The 25,305-nt window shown below is 46.1% G+C and overlaps 1 protein-coding gene across 1 annotated transcript in view; it reads left to right on the top strand.

Moving 5' to 3' along the window:
* PLA2G15 (phospholipase A2 group XV) overlaps nt 1–25,305 on the top strand; it is a gene marked incomplete at its 5' end in the record, with an annotated part of 2,054,678 nt that overhangs the window by 397,806 nt on the left and 1,631,567 nt on the right. The window lies entirely within an intron of this gene.

Raw genomic sequence — 25,305 nt, 5'->3', positions numbered from 1 at the left:
AGGATTCCAGGTGTTTCCGTATCTCGACGACTGGCTCCTTTCAGCCACCACCAGGCATCAGCTTATTCAAGCCAGGGATTACACAATAAAGCTTTGTACTCTTTTGGGCATCTCGATAAACTTCGAAAAGTCATCCTTATCACCCTGCCAGTCTATTACTTTCATAGGCAAACTTAAACACTGTTCGAATGTCAGCTACCCTTACAGATCAAAGAGTTTCAGACATTCAAAGTCAAGTCAGGATCATTCTAGCCAACAAGAAAGTACAGGCCAGAATGGTTCTAAAGGTATTAGGCCTCATGGCTGCGGCCATTACTCTTCTTCCTGGCTCGCTTCTACATGCCTTCTTCAGTGGATGCTGTTCACACAGTGGTCGTACCAACAACTTCCAATGCGTCACCAGATTCTGGTGACACAGACTTGCAAAGATCATCTTGCTTGGTGGATCACATCTCCCCAGGTTCACCAAGGCAGACACTTTGTACCCCATCCCGGTAGCCACTGTCACCACGGATGCCTCCCTGATCGGGTGGGGGGTCATTATCAGGGCAGGATGGTTCATGGGACGTGGCAGCCGTTCGAATACCACCTGCACATAAATGTCCTGGAGATGAGAGCAGTGCTTTTAACGTTGCAAGCCCTCAACGACTTTCTTCCCGTAGGGACAATTGCAGTCCACACAGACAACATGTCTGTAGTTTGGTATATCAACAAACAGGGCGGAACCAAGTCCTACCCCTTGTGTCGAGGAGCGCTCAGACTATGGCAATGGGCAATCTCCTCATCGGTTTCTGGTAGCAACGCATATCCCTGGGAAAACCAACATTGTAGCGGACAGATTGAGCAGAGCTATTCTCATGCCTCACGAGTGGTCTCTCAAGCAATCTATAGCGGAAGAGATATTTCTGGAATGGGGTCGTCCATGTTGCGATCTTTTTGCTACTCCCCAAAACAGCAAATGCCCAGACTTCTTCTCTCTCTTCCCTCTTCCAGGCCATCCCCCCAGAGACGCTCTGACCCAGGATTGGCCCCAGGGACTTCTTTATGCCTTGCCTCCATTTCCTCTGATCCCTCAAGTTATCCAGAAGGCAACCGTTTTGAGAGCCAAATTGATTCTCATTGCCCCTTACTGGCCTCGACAAGTTTGGTTCCCGTTCCTCCATCGTCACCTTTTGGTGCAGCCGTGGCATCTGGACCCAGTGCCAGATCTTCTGATTCACCAATCCGGTCAGCTGCACCGGTCTATCCCTTCTCTCAACCTCACAGCATGGTTGCTCCACTTCCTTCCTTAGCCAGGCTTCCTTTGATCTCTAACTCAGTTAGAGACATCATAGTAGCTTCTTTAAAATCCTCTACCAGGAGGATTTATGCAAGCAAATGGAAACGTTTCTCTTATTGGGCTAAGGCCAAGAGTATTGATCCTTTCACTGCCCCTGTTCAGGCAGTCCTGGACTTCTTAGCAGAGATTTTTCATGCAGGCTCCTCTTCTTCCACAGTCAGAGTTCAATTGGCTGCTATCTCGAACTTTCATGTCGGGATCGCAGATCACAATATTATGTCCCATAGGCTCTGCAGGGCCTTCTTGAAAGGAATTTTCCTGCTAAAGCCTCCAATCAGGAATCCTCCTCCTCAGTGGGATCTAAATTTAGTGCTGACATCCTTGATTCTTCCCCTTCGAGCCAGCTGTTTCTTGTTCCCTGAAATTTCTTTCTTGGAAAACTTTATTCCTAGTGGCTATTACATCGGCCAGGAGGGTGTCTGAACTTTATGCTCTATCGGTTCGACCCCCCTATTTGGTTTTTCACAAAGACAGAGTATCATTGAGAACTAATCCGACCTTTTTGCCTAAGGTCGCCTCAAAAACCAATTTGAATCAATCCATTGATCTCCCTGTATTTTTCCCAAACTATTCAGACAGAGCCGAACAAAAACTACATTATCTTGATGTCCACCGTCAACTCCGATATTATTTGGACAGAACAAAAAAATTTAGGAAATCTGATCAACTTTTTGTTTCCTATGCGGATAATAAGAAAGGCCTTCCTGTTTCTAAAGTGACCTTGTCTAGATGGCTTTCTTCGGTCATCTCTGAAATTTATCTGCTCAGGGGAAAACAGCTGTGCTCAAAACCTAAAGCACATTCAACTAGGAGCTTAGCTACTTCTACAGCCTTTCAAGCTAGACTTCCTTTAGACACTATTTGTGCAGCAGCCACTTGGGCCACTCCTCATACTTTTGTTTCCCACTACAAATTGGACTTGGCCTCCAGGGACAGAGCCAGTTTTGGCTCTACAGTCCTCAAGAGTCTGTTCCATTGAGCCACCCAGGATAGAGGTGCTAGGGACGCGGTCCCATCAAGCAAGAATGAAGGCGAGATTGATAACTTAACATTAAGAAGTTATGTACCTACCATAACGTTCCATGTTAGTTGTCTTCTCGCCTTCTTTCTTGCGACCCTCCCTCCTTCCCCAGGCCTGGACAGACCTTTCTATAAGAAATTATTATGCTGAAGACCATTCAGACCTGGTCCTTCTTCCATCCTGTAAGTTTTCTTTCTTCCTTTTGGAAGTGTTTTTATGCTTGGTGCTATTGCCCTTTGTCATCAAACGAGATCTGGGTACTTACCGCCTTGCATCATGGGATATGGGGCTGCCTCGAGCTGGTAAAAGTGACTCTCGAGCTTAGCAAGTGCCGAGTCGGAGCCGAGGATCGGCTCCGAACCCATCAAGCAAGAAAGAAGGCGAGAGAAGACAACTAACATGGAACGTTATGGTAGGTACATAACTTCTTATTTTACTTCATTGGGGTACACCATCAACGAAAAGAAATCACAACTGGTACCCAGTCAAAAGATTGAATTCCTGGGAGCAAGCTTGGACACAACTTACCAAATGGCATTTTTCACTTCAGCAAAACAGGTCTATCTGACAGACTACTTCAAACAAATGGCCACCAGAACCCAGCTATCTGCAAGAAAAATACTGCAAGACCTAGAGTTTATGGCTCATGCATTCTGCTAATTCCTTATGCAAGACTGCATATGAGGAAGCTTCAGTGGTACTTAAGTCTTTGGTGCCAACATTCTCTGGACCTGGAAACAGTAATTCCTGTCATACCTTGTCTAAAGGCAGAGTTCCTTTGGTGGGCAGAAGCATGCAACCACAGCAAGGGACTGCATTTTACTCAACGCCATGCCACCCAGACCCTGACCACAGATGCATCAGACTATTCATGGGGGGCTCACATGGCTGGGAAATGCATTCAGGGCCACTGAAGCCCAAGCCAAATTCTCCTGCACATCAATCAAAAATAGATGCTAGCTGTACAAAATGCTCCAACAGCTTTCAGATACCTAATCCTTCCAGGTTAACTACTGACAACACCACAGTTATGTGGTACATAAACGGGGGGGACCCATTCTTACCCACTCTGCAGGTTAGCCATGGCCCTCTGGAACACTGCTTTGAACAACCAAGTCCATCTACAAGCTCAATTCCTGCCAGGCAAACAGAATTCATTGGCAGACGACTTAAGCAGAAATCTCCTAGACCCACACAAGTGGAAATTGGAGCCCAGCACCTTTAACTTTCTGTTCCAGAGGTGTGGGACCCCAGAAGTTGGTGTCTGTGCCTCCCCGAGAACCACCAGTTAAGCAAATACTGCACCATGAACCAACACAGCAGGGCCTGGAAGGTGGATGCCCTATCCTTTCAATGGAAAAACCTTTCAATCTATGCCTTTCCCCCTCTGCCCCTTCTCTCAAAAGTACTACTCAAGATAAAACAAGACAGGCCTAGGACAATTCTGATTGCCCCAGACTGACCATGCCAGCACTGATACTCACTCCTGCACAGCCTAACAGTGGTGCCAACCTGGCACCTACACCAGACCCGTACCCTGCTGTCACAGCAGGAGGGACAGATTTTGCATCCACAATTGTAAACCCTAAATCTTGCAGCCTGGCTTATTCTTTGAGTGCTCCACCAGCAACTGTAAGCAAACAGGTGCTGGACGTCATTCTTGAAGCCAGAAGGCCTAGTACTAGGAAATCGTATGCTGAAAAAAATGGAAAAAATATTGTTCTTGGATTTAGTCTAAAGGAAAGGACACAGCTGTGCCCGCCATACCTCTAATCCTGGATTACCTAGCAGAGCTGCTCCACAGAGGCCTCTCCTTCTCCTCCATTAAGATTCATGCCTCTGCCATTTCTGCTCATTACAATACTGAGCCACCTCTTTTTTTCTCACCCTCTCATCAAACAGTTCCTGAGAGGGGCTAACAACTTAAGGCCCTCAAGGAGTGCACCCACCCCTGCTTTGGACCTTGACTTTGTACTGGAAAAGCTCACGCTTCCCCCTTTTGAACCTGCTGCTTCAGCAGAGTTAAAATTCCTCTTTTGGAAAACAGACTTGCTTTTAACCATCACTTCAGCTAGGAGAGTGTCTGAATTACAGGCTCGGATGGCTGTGGAACCCTTTTATTTTCTATGCTGACAGGGTTTGCCCTCAGGACTAACCCGTCCCTTATGCCTAAGGTGGTGTCCAGTGTGGCTCTAAACCAATCCATCCATTTACCAACCTTCTTCTCTAACCCACAGAATAAAGGGGAAAGGATCCTGCACTCTTTGGACGTGCACAGACAGCTCAGGTTCTACTGTGATAGGACTAAGCCTTTCAGAAAATCTTACCAGCTGCTAGTCAGCCTTGCTGCAGGGGCAGAGGTAAAGGCCATTTCAGAACAGACTATTTCCAAATTAGCAGCACACTGCATCCATTTCTGCTACAAGCACCATGGAAAACCAACCCCTCAGGTCAGAACACCTTCCACTAGGGCTACTTCAACCTCTACAGCATTTCTCAGGGGAGTCCCTACCAGGGACATTCTGGATGCTGCAACCTGGAGTTCTGTACACAACTTCACCAAATATTACCACTTGCCTGTCTTTTCCAAATCCAGGACAGGATTTGCTACAGCAGTATTGCAAGGCTTATTAGCCAGCCCTAACTCTCTTCTTTACAGCCGCCACCCTTCCTCATCTTTGGGAATCAACCCAAGTCTGATGACTGCAACAGTGAAACACAAAGAACATAATACAGTTGTATGCACTTACCATAAATGTAGATGTTTGAGTGTATTCACTGTTGCAGTCCTGGTTTCCCTCCCTCCAGTCCCCTGGCTTTCTCTATCTATATATCTTTTCTCTGTATGCCTATTCCTAATGACATTGGTATTTACTTTTTACTGGTGGTGTTTTCCCCACCATATATTAGCTCCCTATTTGGGGGCTCCTCTGAAATTTGGGGCATGAAAAATTGATGTAATGACGTCGGCTGCCTGTTTTATACCCTGACAACCTGACATCATGGAAAAAGTGACAGCATCTGATGTAGAAATATTAAGACTCTGGTATTCAGGCCGATTGAGGGCTACCTGCAGGCAGATAACCCAAGTGTGATGACTGCAACAGTGAATACACTCAACATCTACATTTATGGTAAGTGTACACAATTTTACTTTCTCCGGAATTCATTAAGGTGCTTTCGCAGCTCATGATGCCTGATTCAATACCTTTGTAGGCCTCTACCGAGACCCTTTCGGAGTCCGCCATGCCACAGAAATCTTCTTAGTCTTTCGAGCTTTTGGTTGTCTGTGCCTCGGTTGGGTCCAGAGCTGCAATGCAGGCATCGGCTTCCGAGAAGGCCTTTTGCTCTACCGATTCCAGACAGAAAATGACGTCTTTTCTTCCGACTACCGTTCCTCCCAAACCGATGGATACTGTTAGGCCTAGAAGCAAGGCCACTCCCAGGAAAGCTACCTCTAGCCACCATGCTACTCCTCAAACTCAAATGCTTAAAATGCAAATCTATGCAAACAGTAAAAGATTTCCTTCAGGTACAACCTCCTAGGTTCAGCAGGAATTTGCCCTCAAAATACTAGTCCTTTCCTGCACCTAGCAGAAAGGGGCAAAGTAAGCCCCGCAGGGACAGACCACCCACACTCCCACCCCAGGGACAGCAGAGAATCAAGCAGTGGACCACTTCCACTCCAATCAGGGAGTTCTAAGCCATTCCTCTATGGCAAAAACTCTCAATGACTCCCTCTCCCCCTTCTGCCCTCTTTTCTCTCAAGAAAAACTAGGAGGAAGGCTCTCCCACTGCAAAGAATATTGGCTTTCTGTAACAAAGGACCAATGGGTCTTAAAGATCATTTTTCAGGAATACAAATTCTCCTTCAATGAACTCCGAATTTTAAGAGGGTATTCCTCCAAATCAGTGGGCAGTGCATTGAAACAAGTCCAAACTCTCATATACCAAGGGGCAGTAGAATCTGTCCCCTCAGATCAAACAAAGGCTTTTATTCCAGACTATTCCTTGTTCCTAGTAAAGAGGGGTCTTAATGCCCCATCCTGGATCTATCCATGCTGAACACCTTCCTGGTGGTCCCCAAATTCAAAATGCTAACCTTACAGCAGCTGCTGCCTATGCTGACAAAAAATGCCTGGTTAGTAACTCTAGATCTAAAAGATGCCTACCTCCACATCCTCATAAGGGAATCCTGTAGGAAATTCCTCCATTTCAGAGTAGGCTCACAACATTTTCAGTTCTCTGTGCTAGGGTGTTCACCAAATTCTTAGCCCCAGCCGTAGCCTTCTGCAGACAGAAAAAATATACACATTTACCCTCATCTGGACGACTGCCTCATTCAGGCAGACTAAAGAAAAGCTCCTCAAGGACCTCCTCTTTGTCAAAACCCTCCTAACCTCCTTAGGGTACACAATCAACGAGAAGAAATCAAAGCAAACACCCTCCAGGAAGATCATTTTCTTGGGAGCACTGATGGACACAGTATCCCAAATGGCCTTCCTCTCCCCAAGAAAAGCAGAGCTTCCTGCCCCTCTGTTTCACCCAGCTGGCTTCCAGAAGTCACCTCACTGCCAGGAAGTTCCTGCAAGCCTTTGGGTACATGAGATCTTGCATCCTTCTAATTCTTCTGGCCAGGCTTCACATGAGAAAACTTCAGTGGTACCTAAAGAACCTTTGATGTCAGCACTCTCAGCCTCTAGAGACCTCTCTCCCTCTGATCCCCTGTATAAGGGCCGAGTTTCTCTGTTGGGCAGGGGCCTGTGCCTAGAACAAGGGTCTTCCCTTCACCCTCCGCCCAACCGGGCAGACCATTACCACCAACGCCTCAGACGTAGCTTGGGGAGCTCACCTAGAAAGCAGGTGGACCCAAGGTCTTTGGGATGCCCAGCACCTTCCCTTGCACATCAACCAGAAGGAAATGATGGCATTACAAAAGACTCTGACTTCCTTCAAACCCCATCTCAAGCCCGGGGTTCTCCTAATCAAAGCAGACAACGCCACAGTAATGTGGCACATCAGCCAACAGGAAGGGACCCAGTCTTGCCCTCTGTGCAGGCTAGCCATGAACCTCTGGCTGACCGCCTCTTCCATGGGACTACACCTGATTGCCTAATACCTACCAGGGATCAAGAACACCCTGGCAGACCACTTAAGCAAAACCTTACTGGACCCCCACGAATGGCAGCCCCACAGAAAAATCTTTTTACAAATCACCCAGGCATGGGGGACTCTGGAGGTGGATCTCTTTGCTTCACATCTTCACCATCAGCTGAAAAAATTCTGTACCAGGGAGTATCATCACCTAGCGTGGAAGGTAGATGCATTGACCTTCCCCTGGAACACCCTCTGTGTACGCATTCCCTCCTCTGCCTCTTATTCCAAAGGTACTGATCAAGAAAAGGGAGGAGAGACCAAAGGCCATTCTCATTGCTCCAGATTGGCCCAGACAACATTGGTACCCCTTACTGCGCAGCCTGGCCTTGCAGCCTCCTAGGCAGCTTCCCCTGATCTCAGATCTCTTAACTCAGGTGGGAGGGAAATGCCGCACCCAGATTTGCAGAGGCTGACTGTCAACATGTCTAATACTCTAAAGGAAAACAAGGAGCCCCTGTTAAGCAAAACTGGTCGTAGACATTATCACAGAGGCCAGAAGGCCCAGCACCAGAAAGTCTTATGCAGGAAAATGGAAAAGATTTTGCTCCTGGAGCCAGTCCAGAGGGGGCAATACCTCACAACCTTCAATCCCTCTTATCCTGGACTACCTAGCGGAGTTGCTTAATAGTGGCCTCTCCTTCTCTATTAAAATCTATGCCTCAGCCGTTTCAGCTCATTTTGATACAGAACTGCCCCTGTTCTCCCATCCTTTGATTAAACAGTTCCTCAGAGGGGCTTCTAATATCAGACCTTTCAGAAGGCCACCCATTCCAGCCTGGGACCTGAATTATGTTTTGGAAAAACTAACTTTAACACCTTTAAAACCTGCTGCTTTAGCAGAATTAAGATTCCTCTCCTGGAAGACTGTTTTTCTCCTAGCTGTCACCTCAGGACAGTTTCAGAACTTCAGGCACTGATGGCCATTGAGCCCTTCATCGTCTTCCTTGCAGACAGGGTCTCCCTGAGGACTAATCCCTCCTTTATGCCCAAGGTGGTATCTAATGTAACTCTCACATGCCATACATCTACCCACCTTCTTTCCTAACCCTCAAAACAAGTGAGAAAGAATTCTGCACTCACAAAACGTGCACAGATACTATCTGGACCGTACTAAACCCTTCAGAAAAACAGCCCAACTACTTGTCAGCTTTGCCCCAGGGGCAGAGGGGGAGCCCATTTCCAAACAAATAATTTCCAAATGGATATCACCTGTATTCATTTCTGCTACAGATTGCATGGGAACCCCCCCAAGTCTATTCAAACCCATTCCACTAGTGCAGCCTCCACTTCCACAGCATTCCTCAGAGGAGTTCCCACCACGGACATCCTGGAAGCTGCCACCTGGACTTCTGTCCATGCCTTTACCAAGCATTACCACCTACCTCTATTTTCTAAGGCTAGGGCAGGGTTTGCCTCTGCAGTTCTGCAGGGCATGCTGACCCATTCCTAGGTCTCTTACTAAGCCTACCACCCCTCTCCCCAGCTTTGGAAATCCTCTCACAGGTGCAGAGTGCAGCAGTGAAACACGAAAGAACATAGTACAGTTGTGTACACTTGCTATAAATGTAGATGTTCGAGTGTATTCAGTGTTGCAGTCTTGGTTTCCCACCCTCCTTTTCCCTTGTATCTTCTTTTTTTAGGGAGACACAAGTTTCAAAAGGTGGCTTTTAGCCACCTGGACCACTTTACCATATCTGCTTGGGCTTCTAACTGGTTAGGGCAAGAAAAACAGATGTAATGACGTTGGCTGCTCTTTTTTATAACACTAATGACCTGATGTCAGGCAGCAAGTGACATCAGCCGATGCAGAAAAACATTGACTCTGGTATTCAGGCTGACTGAGGGCTACCACAGCAGAGATAACCCACAGGTGATGACTGCAGCAGTGAATACACTCTAACATCTATATTTATGGTAAGTGTACACAACTGTACTTTTTACCTGCTGGTAAGTATAGCAAGGTCAGAAAAATTAAACTTTGATTAAGGTGCATCTTTTCTGAAAAACTCATTGCTAACTGGTTTCCTACATCCCACTGTAACATATTTTGATTATTATATGCATTCATGGATTCCAACATGTTTTTGTTTCACAGCTTTCTGAGGAAAACAAATTCATGCATTTTCAACTTACTGTAAAAAAAAAAAAAAAGAAAAAAAAATGACATGGTCATAAGAACTGATGATACTTGGTATTATCGGAACCAGATTCCAAACCCATCAGCATTCGTCATGCTATGGAAATTTGGTTAATGTATTTATAAATCGATCTGTTCTTGGTTTAAAAGATTATGCGGTAATACGCAAGTGCCGCTTTTTTTTCATATGGATGTTCCCTTGTTACCCTATGTATTCTGCAGCAGTTGGGCTGCTTGCATGGATCGTACTTGTAACGATTATTCAGATCTGTGCTGGTAAACTGGTGGAGTCAACTTAAACTGGACATGTACCATACTGAAGATGTTAACTTTTGTGGTTAAAGTGCGTGTGTGCAGCTGCTGTTTGTCATTTGGACAGCCTAAACTTAGAACTCAGAAAAATTACATTTGTCAGCCTTTCTTGGTTAGAAAGATTTTGTGAGAATACGCAAGGGCCATTTTTCTTTCAGATGGATGTTCTCTTGTGGCCTATGTATTCGACAGGAGTGGTGTCACCTGTGTGAATTTCACTTGTCCCGATTATTTGGTTCTATGCTGTTAAATGTCCATCTTAAGTCAGCTGCAGGAGATGTAAACGAGTTAAGTTTTTGTGAGAAAAGTGATTCTGTGCTGCCATCTCGTTTGCCAGTCGCACAGCATAAAGTTAAGTCTTCTGGGAAAAGTGCTTGTGTGCTGCTGTCTTGTTTGTCAGTTGCACAGCATAAACTTATAAGTAGCTACATATTTTGAAGTAAAAGTCACTGTAATGAGACACACAGTGACACACACTTCCTAAGTAACTTGGACTTAGACAACATATTTCGGCAGGAGAAGTGCTTTGAAGTGAGCAGCTTCTCCTGATCCCAGTCTGGTTGCGATAATACGCAACTGCTGAACTAACTTAACTAATGGACAAAGAATATTTTTAAGCATACCCATTCATGCCCCAATTTTCATAATTATCATTGCCCCAGGACTAGAATTACTTTGTTCATAGGAAGTTACTAGGCTATCAACCCATAGGTCATTTCAAGCCTAGCCATTTCATCCCAATGTAATACCAGATATACTCTAGTCAATACCCAGGGGTTGTATTTAGTAATGACTGCCTATGTCCAAGGGGCATTGTAGGCACTTTCCCCAGTAAGAATTTATCATGCCCCTTCCACTCATCCACGTTCAGTGGCGTCATAGAGATGCTTTGCTTCACGTGAATTGGCAGCCTGTTACAAAGACGCGACAGTTGCTGGAGATGAATTTGTCCCTCCAGCACATCCTATTCATGTTGCAGGCTCTATTTATGCCCCTGGAGCAGGTACCTCTAGTCCCATTTGATTTACAGATATGCAGCAAGTTCATTAGGTTTGGGTCGGAGGTTGCTCTGCAAGCCAGACGTAAGTCTCCCGTAAGAAGTGTATACGATAGAGTATAGTGACAGAGACTTCAGTCAGTTTGTGTAAGGTGCTGGAGTCCTTTGATCATTGACGTCTCTCCAATTGCTGCAAGTGCTTTGTACAATACATGCCAAAAAGGGCTTTATACTCAATTATGGGCCTGAATAGTGATGAGTATAGGGGGTTATAACTGCCTGTGCTCTAGAGACTATGCTGTTAATCAAGTGTGCTAAGTAGAAAACTTTCCTTACTGCATGACGGTCAAAGTTAATGTCACAGTCTGCTTGTGATCCCTGATCCCTTACCACTTCATTGGGACCTAGGGTACTGTTAATTTGATAGTGTGACTGGACATTGTTTTTACTGAAGGGAATGATGATGCATTTCTTTGCATGCAGTTTGGGATCATGACTAAGACAACAGTCATTGGTCTGAGTAAGACCTTGCTGAAGTACACTGACATCATTTGGGGATTCAATAAATGCACTCAGTTTGCAGTAGTTTCTAACTTGAACAGTCATTCCCTTAGTTTTGGCCTGATCTTTTGAGAAGTATATACCGAACAGCAGGGGGCACAGCACTTATCCTTGTGGCTCCCTGCTGGTGACAGTCTGTTGGATGATGTAGAGTCACCCACTTTGATAGTGTGTGACCAGTTTGCAACCCATCTCACAACAAATAGGTTTACATTCAGTTTGCTAAGTTTAGTGATAATGCCTGAATGTGGCATTGTCAGACTGTCCCCAAGTTGAGGTATGCTGTGTGCACAGATTTGTCCTGGTCAAATGTTCAAATAAATACACCAGGTATAGCAGGCAGGATCTTCCCCTGATGAAGCCAACCTGGGTCGATCCAGGGTTTGGAGTTTGCCTATGTCTTTATTTATGAGGTCCATAATAATACATTTCATGACCTTACATATGAGGCTGGTCAAACTTATGGGTCTGTGATTCCCTGAATCTGTTGCTAAATCACCTTTGTGTAGTGGTATAACTGTCACTGTTCTCCATTCCACAGGAGCAAAGCCTGTTGGGCTGTGATTAGATAGGGTACCTAATGGCAATGCTAGTTCATGTTTGTTTAGAAAACAGCCTGGGATGCCGTCTGGTCCCATAGAGGCTGTGTTGTTTTGCTTTTGGAAAAGCTTTAATGACCTGCTTAAGGATATATAGGGTGGGGAAAGTTGGGGACAATGTTTATGATACGTTTGGAGGGGATAAAGGAGTGAAATTTTCACCAAATCTGTCCACTAGCAAATTTGTTATCACTACATTATCAATGTGTGTGATACCATTAGTCACTAGTTCGGCATATGTTGGATCTTACCTTTTAGTCTACCCTACATAGCTGTAAAATGTTTTGTGGTTATCCCTGGCTGTGATTGGTAAGTTTTTCTCAAAGTTACTCTTAGAGGATTTGACATGTTGTTGTATTTGCCTGTTGAGGCTGAGGAGGGACCTTTTCCATTGTTTGGTCCTCACCTTAGTTTTCTTAGCAGTGTTTGCCTTTGTTGAAAGGTTTGTTGATGATGGCTGCCCATGAGGGTGGCTTGTTTTTTCCTTGGGGCTCTGGCTTTGATTCTTTCTTGAACAGCTGAGTCTATACATTTATGCAAGTGATTGTACAGGGCTTCAATGTAAGCTTTGGTATAATTGTCACTTTCAGCTGGGGGTGATGCTTGGAATGCATTTATACCTCCCCCCTATGAGGATCTAGTTTGCTTTGGTGAAGTTTTTTAGTCTGACTTTGCCTTTTGCGAGTGATGGTGTTAGTGCCAGTTCGAAGGAGACTGATTTGTGATCAGATTTAACTAATGAGGGTCCGACAGTTGCAGTGGTGCATTTGTTGGTCATGTTAGTGAGAACCAGATCTAGTATCCTTGTTCCCCTTGTTGGGATTTGAACATTTTGTTCTAGAGTATTTGAGTAAACAGTCAAGGAACTTTTGTGCAAGTGAGTTGGGGCTGGAGTAGTTTTCCCAGCTGATGGTGAGATAATTGAAATCCCCCATGACCAGAGTGTTTGGTTGTATTTGGATTGATTCCAGTTTGGTCGCGTAAGCCTCATGCACATCATGATTTATATAGGAAGATCTGTAACTACCCATGACTTGAATGGGGGTCTTACCAACAGTAATCTGAAGCTGGAGTAATTTCAAGGAGTTGTCCAGTCTGCGCCTTAGGGTATCTACAAGCTGCTCCTGTCCATACAGGCCGCAGGTGGCAAGCCAGGGGTGAATTTACAATTTCCCATATATTAGTTCCAATTGCATTTGAACAGGATTAGAGAAGAGCACTTTCATGTGAATGGGGAGTCTGTTCCAGAGAAGGGTAATCTGCGAGATACATCAGTTCCTCCAACATGTTTTGCTTATGTTACAGACAAGGTTTATAGCAGATTAATAAGGATTGGATGGGTGAATGCCTTGTAGGGTAGGCATAGATCACTTCTCACTAGTCTGTAGGAGACTTAATACAGGGACAGGGCTTTGATGTGGTCCACATAGGACATGATGTTCTTCATGTTTCACTGTTGCAGTCATTACATTTGGGTTATCCCTGCTACGGTTGCCCTTGGCCGGTCTGAATACCAGATACTTGATATTTCTGCGTCAGTTGCTGTCACTTGAGGACTGATGTCAGGTCTTCAGTGGCATAAAGTAAGGCAGCTGATGCCATTACATCAGTCTTTCTTGCTGTGGAGCCCAAAGCAGAAGCAGTTTGTACGAGTGCTGGTCGGCTGCTACCTGAGTTTTCGTTTCCGAATTAGTCTTCTAAAACTAATTACCCCGTTGGGGATAATTTTGTCTTGCACCAGCCGATGTCAGAAAAAGTTAATTGTCTCACCTGTGGAAATCAAATACCACACAGAGACTTTCACTCTTACTGCGTCACTTGTCTAGGCCCAGACCACGATGTCCCCTGTTGTCGCTTCTGTGCTTTAACGCCAGAACTATCCATCATCGGGCTCTTATTGTAGCCAGATATTTTCGTTTACAGTCCTCTAATTCTGATATGGCTTCAGTAAGCCATTCGACAGCAGATCTTCTGAAAAACATAAAGATAAAGACAGACAGCACAGGTCCAAACCTACTGAAGACACTTCCATTAAGCTAGTCGTCAGTCCTCTGGTATTCAGTGAGGTGCTTTCGCAGCCCCTGATGCCTGTTTCAGTTGATTCGCAGGCCACTACAGAGATCTTTTCAGAGTGCGGTATGCCGCAAAACTCTTCTTCTAAGGATCCTGCAGTTGTCTCTACCTTGGATGGGTCCGGAGCGGCTGAGCAGGCACCAGCTTCCACGGAAGTCCTTTGCACAACCGAATTTCGACACAAACCGATGTCTACTTTCACGACTACCATTCTTTCAAAAACAGCTGAGTTTCTTAGCCTCAGGGTTTGAAATGCACCCAAGAAACAGACTACCCACTCTCAGGGGCCTGCTATCTTGCCTTGGTCTCAAATGCTTAAAATGGCAGAAGACCTTATCATGCTGATCAGGGGAAGCCAAGCTGCCCCCTCAAAAAGGAAAAGAGATCTGTCCCCAGTAGTTTTGTCTGAACAAGAGTCAGATGAATCTGATGCATCTGACTATGAAGACAAGCAACCCCTCTCCACTTATGAGGATTCTGATGCAGAGGAATCCATTCCTTCAGCCTCTCTCCCAGAGCATTTTTCCTTTGGGGAAACCTTGCATACTTTAAGGGAGCATCTCCAATGGGAGAGTCAGGACTACCCTCAGTCTAAAAAGAGACTTGGGGAATTCCTGGACCTTCCACAACACAGACCTCTGGCCATCCCCCCAGTCATGGATGGTGGTGGATGATGATTTCCTTGAATCCAGCTGGACTTCTGATGCCCTACCTTTTGCTCCCAGAAAACCAGACAGGTACTACAGAGTCCCTGACTTGCACAAATATCTTTTTTAAAATCCTACTGCTGACCCTGAGGTTATTTCTCAAGGGCCTAAAGGGATTAAAGCAACCTCTGCTAAAACTCCCACCTCCTCAGACAGGGATTACCAAGCATTGGACAGATGGGGTAAAAAAGTATACATCTCAGCTGTTCTTGCTATCAGAGCACTAAATTGTCAGTTCCATATGCTTAAACATCAGCAACATACCTTGAAGCTCCTTAAACAAAATAAGAGTCTTCCTTTCCTGCTTGGGCAGCATCTAAAGATTTAAAAAGAGTTAATGCATTCTGCAAGTCAAGTAAATAAACACACTTTGCACTGTGGTTTTGATGCCCTAGAAGCTTCTTGCAGGGCAGCAGTCACTGGATCTGTCATTATAAGACATTCATGGCTTAAGGAACAACCCCTGCCTGACCATGTCAAATCTAAATTGTTGGATGCCCCCTTGCACAAAGATAACTTATTTGGCACCAAGTCAGAAGAGGTCTTAAAAAAGATGGAAGAAAAAGCAAAATCTATGCAAACTGTTAAAGATTTCTCACAGGCCCAGCCCCCTAGGTTCAGCAGGCATTGTCCCTCCGAGCACTGGTCCTTTCCTGCTCCGAGTAAACAGGCCCAGCCTAGGCCCCATTGAAGTAGACCCCTCCCAGACAGCAGCCCCAGGGGATGCAGAGATCTAAGCAGTGGACTACATCCACTTCAAAACCAGGGAGTTCTATGCCGCCCTCTTATGGTAAGAACTCACAAAGATTCACCTCCTCCTGACCTCCCCTCTGCCCACCTTCATTTGCCCCTAGGAGGAAAACTCTCCTTTCACTCAAGCACCTGGGCCACCATTACCAAGGACCAGTGGTCTCTGAACATTGTGTCTCAGGGACACACATTCTCCTTCCACACCCTTGCAACCCCAAAAGGGTTCTCAGATCTACCGCCAAATCAGTGGGCATAGGCTCAAAAGCAAATTCATTCCCTGCTCTCTCTGAGGGCAGTAGAGCACATTCCTGCAGAACAAATAGGCCAAGGCTTCTACTCCAGACTTTTTCTGGTGCCCAGAAGAGAGGGCACCTGGCGCCCCATCCTCAATCTCTCCATTCTAAACATCTTCCTGGTGATCCCAAAATTCAAAATGCTCACCCTCCAGCAGCTGCTACCCATGCTCTCCAAGGACACCTGGCTAGCCACCCTGGATCTAGAAGAGGCCTACCTCCACATTCCTATCAGGGGAATCATGCAGAAAATATCTCCGCTTCAAGGCAGGATCTCAACAATTTCAGTTCTCTGCACTTCCCATTGGCTTATCTACTGCTCCCAGAGTTTTCCCAAAATGCCTGGCTCTGGCCATTGCCTTTTGCAGACAAAGAAATATTCAAATTTACCCCTACTTAGACAACTGCCTTATTCAGGCAGACAGACAGGAAAAGCTGTTCAAACACATGGCCTTTGTGAAGAACTTACTAACCTCCCTTGGGTACACAGTCGACTAAAATAAATCAAAACATGTGCCCACCCAAAGGATAATCTTCCTGGAAGCAAGTCTGGTCACAGCATCCCAGATGGCTTACCTTACACCAGAGAAGCAAATTTTCCTGTCAGCCTGCTTCTCTCAACTGGCCATCAGGCCCGAGCTTTCTGCAAGGAAACTCCTGCAAGCTCTGGTGTTCATGGCATGTTGTATACTCCTCATTCCATATGCCAGACTGCATATTAGGAAACATCAGTGATACCTAAAGAGCCTTTGGTGTCAACACTCTCAAGACCTGGAAACTCTTCTACCTATAATTCCTTGTCTTTGAAAAGAATTTCTTTGGTGGGCAACAGCATGCTCCCACAACAAGGGACTGCCCTTCTCCCCACACCCTGCCACCCAGACCTTCAACACAGAAGCATCAGACAACACTTGGGGTGCACACCTGGATGGCAGGTGCATACGGGGCCAGTGGAGCCCACAGCATATCCACTGCACATCAGTCAAAAAGAGATGATGGCTGTGCAGCATGCCTTGATAGCTTTCAAACCCCTTCTCTCTCCAGGGGTTATCTTGATCAACACAGACAACATCACTGTGATGTGGTACATCAACAAGCAGGGAGGGACTCACTCCTACCCTCTATGCAGTCTGACCATGATCCTTTGGCTCACAGCCTCTTCCATGCAACTACACCTGTTAGCACAATACCTACCAGGCTCTCTCAACTCCCTAGCAGACCAATTAAGCAGAAACCTTCTGGACCCACACGAGTGGCAGCTCAACAGAAGTACCTTCATCCTAATGACTCAGAAATGGGGAACCCCGAAGGTCGACCTCTTTGCCTCCCACACCAACCATCAGCTCAGGAAATTCTGCACCAGGAAACATCACTGTATGGCTTGGAAAGGATGGCCTGTCCTTCCCCTGGGTCACCCTATCGGTCTATGCCTATCCTTCCCTTCCTCTCATCCCCAGGGTACTGCTCAAAATAAGGGAGGAAAAACCAAGGACCATTCTTATAGTTCCAGATTGTCCCCGGCAGCACTGGTACCCCTTGCTGTGCAGCCTGTCCTCGCTGCCTCCATGGCATCTTCCTCAGGTTCCAAACCACCTAACACAGAGGGAAGTGGAATTCATGCATCCCCATTTGCAGACACTCAGTTTGGCAGCTTGGCTTATTCCCTAACCCCAAACCAATCTGCCATCCTCAGTAAACAGGTTCTGGATGTTATCCGTGAGGCCCAGATGCCCTAGCACCAGAAAGTCTTATGCAGATGAATGGAAAAGGTTCTGCAGCTGGGATCCAGGCTAAGGGGGCCAATATGGCGCAGCCCTCCATCCCTCTCATCCTCGATTACTTACCTGACCTACTACACAGTGGTCTCTCTTCCTCCTCTATAAAAATTCATGCCTGTGCTATTTCTGCTCATTTTCCCACTGAGCAGCCCCTTTTCTCACACCCTTTGATGAAACAGTTCCTCAGAGTGGCTAGCAACTTGAGGCCCCCCAGAAGGGCACCAACACCGGCTTGGTACCTCAACTTTGTCTTGGAAAAGCTCACCCTGCCTCCTTTCGAACCAGCTTCTTCTGCAGAGCTAAAATTTCTCTCCTGGAAGACAGCCTTCCTTCTCGCCATCACTTCAGCCAGAAGAGTCCCTGAGCTGCAAGCACTCATGGCTGTGGAACCCTTCATCATCTTCCATTCAGACCGGGTGTCCCTCAGAACTAACCCATCCTTCATGCCCAAGGTGGTGTCCAGTGTGGCTCTCAACCAAACCATTCATTTGCCCACCTTCTTTCCTAATCCCCAGAACAATGGGGGAAGGATTCTTCACTCTTTAGATGTGCACAGACAGCTCAGATACTGCCTGGACAGGGCTAAATCCAAAGTCTGATCAGTTGCTGGTTAGCTTTACTACAGGGGCAGAAGGCAAAGCCATCTCCAAGCAAACAGTTTCCAGAAGGGTAGCACACTGGATCCATTTCTGCTACAAACAGCATGGTAAGCCTCCCCCCAAGGGGGTCAGGACACACTCCACCAGAGTAGCCTCCACCTGTGCAGCTTTCCTCAGAGGAGTCACCACCAGGGGCATCCTGGAGGCTGCCACTTGGACATCTGTTCACAGTTTCACCAAGCATTACTACCTGCCTCTCTTCTCCAAATCCAGGGCAGGATTTGCCTCTGCAGTCTTGCTGGGCATCCTAGCCAGCCCCTAGCTTCCTTGACTGCCTCCACCCATTTCCTCAGCTTTGGGAATCTTCCCAAATGTGATGACTGCAACAGTGAAACATGAACATAGTACAGATGTGTACACTTACCATAAATGTAGATGTTTGAGTGTATTCACTGTTGCAGTCCTGGATGTCCTTCAAGGATGCAACTGCAGTCTTTACAAATGGGTTGTCCTGTCGTCAGGCAGCCCTTCGGTCGGCCGGATTCCAAAGTCTGGGTCTGGCCTCGGCTGATGTCGCACTTCACCCGACGTCATAGCTGCAGTTCTTCGGGTATAAAGGTATCAGCCGACGCCATTTTCCTCAGTCTTTCTTGCCGCTTGGCGCCCGAAGCAAAAGCTGTTCGCAAGTGCCGGTCGGTCAGAACCAGAGATTACTACTACCGAAGACTTCTAAAAAGCTAAGTACCCCGTTGGGGACTCTTTCTTGCCTCAGCCGATGTCAGAAAAAGTGAATAACTGTTTAACTTGTGGGAAACAAATACCTCATAAAGATTTCCACTCTTACTGCCTACCTTGTTTAGGCCCAGACCACGACGTAGCAGCTTGTCTAGCCTGTGCTTCTTTCAACCGACGGACGCTTAGACGTCGGTCGGAATTTGCTGAGGAGTTTTTCGGCTCCGCTTCTGCTTACATTATGCCGTCGGAAACTCCGACTACGCAAATAACTAAAAAGCGCAAGGAAAAGGACCGACACTCGCGGTCCGTGGTTTTGGCCGAAACCGCGGTTAAGCCAACCGCGAGTGTCTCTGTTTCGGCTGAAACAGAGTCCACGGTTCTTCCTTCGGCCGAAAGCTTACCTCCTATCGAGGCCTCATCCAGCATAGCTGAATCTGCTACTGAAATCCCACCTGCTCCTGCAGGTTCACAGGATTTATCTGATACTATTCCTTTAGATATTTCTACTCCTGCACGTGGAGCTGCTAGGCCCCCTGCATCCATGTCGATTAAGGCTTTTGCCAGGGCTAAAGCAGCAAAATCTTCCAAAACGGTGCCTGCTAAGACCCCCTCTCACAGACCTAGCTCTAGTTCTCAAATGCTTAGTCTAGCAGAGGATCTCTTTTCTTTGATCCGGGGATCCCAACCCCACCCAGACAGGGCCTTTCACCCACCTCCAGAGAAGAGGCCTAGAGCAGAGCCCCCTGAGCCACTTTCTTCAGATGACTCCTCTGATGATTCAGATAATACAAACCCTCCAGAGGGCCCCTTTTCTCCTTATGAGGACTCTGATGCAGAAGAATCCATTCCTTCTGCCTCTCCGCCTGAGGAATTTTCTTTTGGGGAAACCTTGCATGCTATGAAGGAACAATTTCAATGGCAGGGCCAGGATTTTTCAGACTCTAGGAAAAGGCTTAGAACCTTTTTGCATTTGCCACAGCATAGGCCTTTAGCCATTCCTCCAGTACTTCCTGTAGTGGATGATGCATTTAATGATGCTTGTACTGCTCCTGATTCTCTTCCTCCAGCCCCTGCTAAGCCCGATAGGTACTACAGGGTTCCGGACACACATTATCATTTGTATAAGGCTCCTTTTGCAGATCCTGAAACTATCTCCCAGGGACCCAAGGCTGTAGCAGCTACCTCTACCAAAAACCCCCTCCCCTCTGAAAGGGAATCTAGGGCCTTAGAGAGATGGGGTAAAAAAGTTTACACTTTTGCTACTCTTTCAGTTAGGGCCTTAAACTGTCAATTCCACATGATTCAGTATCAGGAATTCATGTTAGATCAGTTAACTAAAAAACTGTCCTCGGATGAACCATTAGACAAAAAAATCTGTTCAGGAAATGGTACATAACATTCAGCAGGTCAGTAATCATTCCTTAAAATGCGGCTATGATGCACTGGAGGCTGCTTTTAGATCAGCTATGACTGGTACAGTGATCAGAAGACATGCATGGTTAAAAGAGCAGTCCTTACCAGACCATGTTAAATCAAAGCTCCTAGATGCTCCTATGGATAAACTCAATTTGTTTGGCTCCCCGGCACAGCAGGTGCTGAAGAAGGTGGAAGAGAAAGCAAAATCTGTCCAGATAGTCAAGGATTTCTTGCAAGTCCAGCCTCCAAGGTTTAGTAGGAACTGGCCTTCCAAGAATTGGTCCTTTCCAGACACCTCCAGAGCCCAGAGAGGCAGGAATAGGCGCTCAAGAGGCAGGGGTCAATCCAGAGGTGCCTACAGGGGACGTCAATGGCAGGCTAACAACCAGCGAGGTACTGCCACAGATCCAGCCACCACCACTTCCACAGGACAATCACAGTGACTTGGCTCTGGCACCGCCTACCAGGGAACAACTGGAAGCACCCTTAGGTGGAAAGCTAGCCCTATTTTCAGTAAACTGGCACTACATCACAGGAGACAAATGGATTTTACAGACAATAGACCAAGGTTACAGGTTTCACTTCTATACTCTACCAAGGAAGAGAGGAATGCCAAACCTACCTCCAAATCAGAAAACAGAAGCTCTACAACAAATAAATCACTTACTAAGGATGAGAGCTATAGAAAGGGTACCGTCTATGGAACAGGGGCAAGGATTTTACTCCAGACTCTTCCTGGTACCAAGAAAAGAAAACCAATGGAGACCTATTCTAGACCTGTCCGCTCTAAACACATACCTCATTGTTCCAAAATTCAAAATGCTGACCCTACAGCAGCTTCTTCCCATGCTGGGCAAGGAGTCTTGGCTGGTAACTCTAGATCTCAAGGAGGCATACCTGCACGTCCCCATACGACCAAATTGCAGAAGCTACCTCAGATTTCTTGCAGGATCAGAGCATTATCAATTCTCAGCATTGCCCTTTGGCTTATCTACTGCGCCCAGAGTATTCACGAAATGCCTGGCATCAGTAATGGCTCATTGCAGGCTTCAGGGAATTCAAATTTACCCTTACCTGGACGACTGCCTGTTACAAGCGGACAACAAAAACAAATTAACAAAAGATTTGAAAAAGGTCATTCATCTACTGCAAGCCCTGGGATACAGTCAATACAAAAAAGTCAAGGCTGATACCATCCCAAAGGATAACCTTCTTGGGTGCAGAGCTGGACACATCAAACCAAATGGCATTCCTAACAGTAGAAAAACAGAAGCACCTCCCTCTCTACTTCATGGCATTAACAAAGCAGAACCAGCTAACAGCAAGAAAAGTCCTGCAAGCCCTGGGTTACATGGCATCCTGCATAATATTGATTCCACATGCCAGACTACATATGAGAAAGTTACAGTGGTACCTAAGGAATTTATGGTCTCAGCACAAGCACAGCCTAGAAACCCAAATTCCAATAATTCCATGCCTGAAGCAAGAATTCCAATGGTGGGCTCAGGCCTGTCAATCAAACAAAGGACTGACCTTCCACAGACCTCAACCAAGCCAGACCATCACAACGGACGCCTCAGACCTCGGTTGGGGGGCACACATGTTGGACAAGTGCATACAAGGCTTATGGACTCAAGACCAGCTGCACCTACACATAAATCAAAAGGAGATGCTGGCTGTAAAACTGGCAATTCAGACATTCAGACCTTTTCTTCGACACGATCAATTGCTGATAAGGACGGACAACACCACAGTTATGTGGTACATCAACAAACAGGGAGGCACGCATTCATACCCTCTATGCCGGATGGCAATGGACCTCTGGAATGTGGCCCTGACCTTCAACATTCAGTTACAAGCATTATTTGTACCAGGAAAAGAAAATATACTAGCAGACATCCTAAGTAGAACTACCTCGGATGCCCACGAATGGATGCTGCATCCAGACATCTTCAAAACCATTACAGGGAAATGGGGACTACCAGAAATAGACTTATTTGCATCCCCACACAACCACCAGTTGAAAAAATTCTGCACGAGGGCATACCACCCACTTGCTTGGAAGGTGGACTCCCTATCTTTCAGTTGGAAAAACCTGACAGCATATGCATTCCCTCCTCTTCCTTTGATGCACAAGGTGCTATTGAAGATCAAAGAAGACCGTCCAAGGATCATCCTGATAGCTCCAGACTGGCCGAGGCAGCATTGGTACCCATTACTGAGGAGTATGTCTCGGGAACAAATATGGCCTCTGCCCCTAGTTCCCTTACTGTTAACACAGAACAACTTCAAAACCCTGCATCCAAACCTAAAAACACTGCAGCTGGCTGCCTGGAACATTGCATAAGACCAGATAACCCAGATTTATCTCAAAGGGTTAAAGACATTATCTTGGAGGCTCGCAGACCCTCAACAAGAAAAAATTATTCAGCAAAATGGAAAAGATATCTCATTTGGAGTGCAGAAAAAGGAGAAGATGTGTCACTGGTAAACATAGCTAACATCCTGGAATACTTGGCAGAGCTCTTCCACAATGGCCTGTCCTATTCTTCCATTAAGATTCATGCATCAGCTATTTCAGCAGAATACAACATGGACCCTCCAGTCTTCTCACATCCTCTGCTCAGGCAGTTTCTGAGAGGAATTAAAAATGTAAAGCCACCTAGGAAGCCACCATTGCCCGCATGGGACTTGAACTTTGTGCTAGAAAAGTTGACACTCCCTCCTTTCGAGCCAGCAGCAACAGCAGAATTACAGTACTTATCATGGAAAACTGCTTTCCTGCTTGCAATCACTTCAGCAAGAAGGGTTTCTGAACTACAGGCATTAATGGCAGTACAGCCCTTCCTTATCTTCCATCAAGATAGTGTCCATGAGAACTAATCCTACTTTTATGCCAAAGGTGGTCTCCAGGGTATCTTTAAACCAAGCTATCCACCTGCCTACATTCTTCCCCAACCCACAGAACAAGGGAGAAAGACTGATGCATACCTTGGATGTACATAGACAATTGCATTACTACCTGGACAGGACCAAAAGCAATAGAAAAACTGACCAGCTGCTGGTAGCATATGCAACAGGAATAGAAGGAAAAGCAATTTCAAAACAGACAATCTCCAAGTGGATAGGAAATTGCATTAGATTCTGTTATTCTTACCATGGGAAGAAAACTCCAGAAAACATCAGACCTCACTCTACAAGGGCTACAGCCACTACCACAGCTTTTTTACGAGGAGTGGCTACAAAAGACATTTTAGAGGCTGCTACTTGAAGCTCCGTGCATACATTTGCCAAGCATTATAATCTACCCTTATACTCCAGATCCCGAGCAGATTTTGCCACTGCTGTTTTACAAGGGATCTTAACTACACCATAATCTTATTACTCCTCCTCCCCCAGTTTGGCTATGGTATTCTACCCATTTGTAAGGACTGCAGATGCATCCTTGAAGGACATAGTACAGTTTTGTACCTACCATAAATGTAGATGTCCGAGAGGTATGCATCTGCAGTCAGGATTACCCACCCTCCTTCCCCTCTGTGGTACTCCTAGGGTATCTGCCCATCTTGTAGCTAGCTGGGGGAATCTATTATGGTGTATTTGTTTGTATATATGTATATACATGTTTATTTCTATGTGCTCTCTATTGTTTGGAAACATTTGCATTTATCCAAATTTAGCCTTCTAGAGGGCACCTGGCATCTGGGGCAAGAAACACTGAGGAAAATGGCGTCGGCTCATACCTTTATACCCGAAGAACTGCAGCTATGACGTCGGGTGAAGTGCGACATCAGCCGAGGCCAGACCCAGACTTTGGAATCCGGCCGACCGAAGGGCTGCCTGATGACAGGACAACCCATTTGTAAGGACTGCAGATGCATACCTCTCAGACATCTACATTTATGGTAGGTACAAAACTGTACTTTTCCCTCCCTCCATCCCCTTTTTTCTCTTCTTTTGTTACCATTCTTCCTTGTGCTCCTTTTCTTACAAGGGACATATGTTGGTATTTATTTTCCACTCGTGGGGTTCTTCCACGAAAACCTGGCCTCCTACTTTGGAGGCTCCTGACAGGTTAGGGCAAGAAAAACTGATGTAATGGTGTCGGCTGCCTTACTTTATACCACTGACGACCTGACATCAGTCCTCAAGTGACAGCAACCGACGCAGAAATACTAAGTCTCTGGTATTCGGGCCGGCCGAGGGCTACCCTGGGAGGGATAACTCAAATGTGATGACTGCAACAGTGAAAACACTCGAACATCTACATTTATGGTACACAACTGTACTTTATTTACACCCTGTATTCTTTTAGTGAGGAACTTGTGTGACCACTCTAGCTGTTGGCAAATGACTGGTTAGGTACATGGCAAAGGGTGCATTGTACTCTATTATTGGTCTAATGAGAGCAGAGTGTGGTTGGGGCTATGATCTCCTTAGATCTGGATGTCTTACTCTTATAAATTGCACCAGATAAAAGGATTTTCTCACCACCGTGGCACATAATCAAACTTCGGATTACTGTCATTAAGAGTTACCTAGTCCCTTATTACTGGGTCTACTCTAATCTTGAGAGTGTTATCAGTGCTGTAATTTGCAGGGGTGATCATTTTCCTAAATGGTATAATAATGCATTTTTGTACAGTGAGTTTTAGGCCATGGTTTGGCATCAGTTGTTTGCCAGAATCTCCTCAAAGATATCTACATCTTTGGGGGATTCATTGATTGGCCGATGACTGCAAGCTGGTTGCAATCTTGTCAGTCAAAGGCCTTCTACATTTGTCTTGACTTCAGAGAAGTATATTCCAAACAGGAGAAGTCCCATTATGAG

This window comes from Protopterus annectens, chromosome 8.part0, assembly GCF_019279795.1.
Source record: "Protopterus annectens isolate FY-2018-M chromosome 8.part0, PAN1.0, whole genome shotgun sequence".
NCBI lineage: Eukaryota > Metazoa > Chordata > Ceratodontiformes > Protopteridae > Protopterus > Protopterus annectens.
Note: the sequence above shows the minus strand (reverse complement) of the source record. Positions and strands in the feature narration are given on the sequence as shown.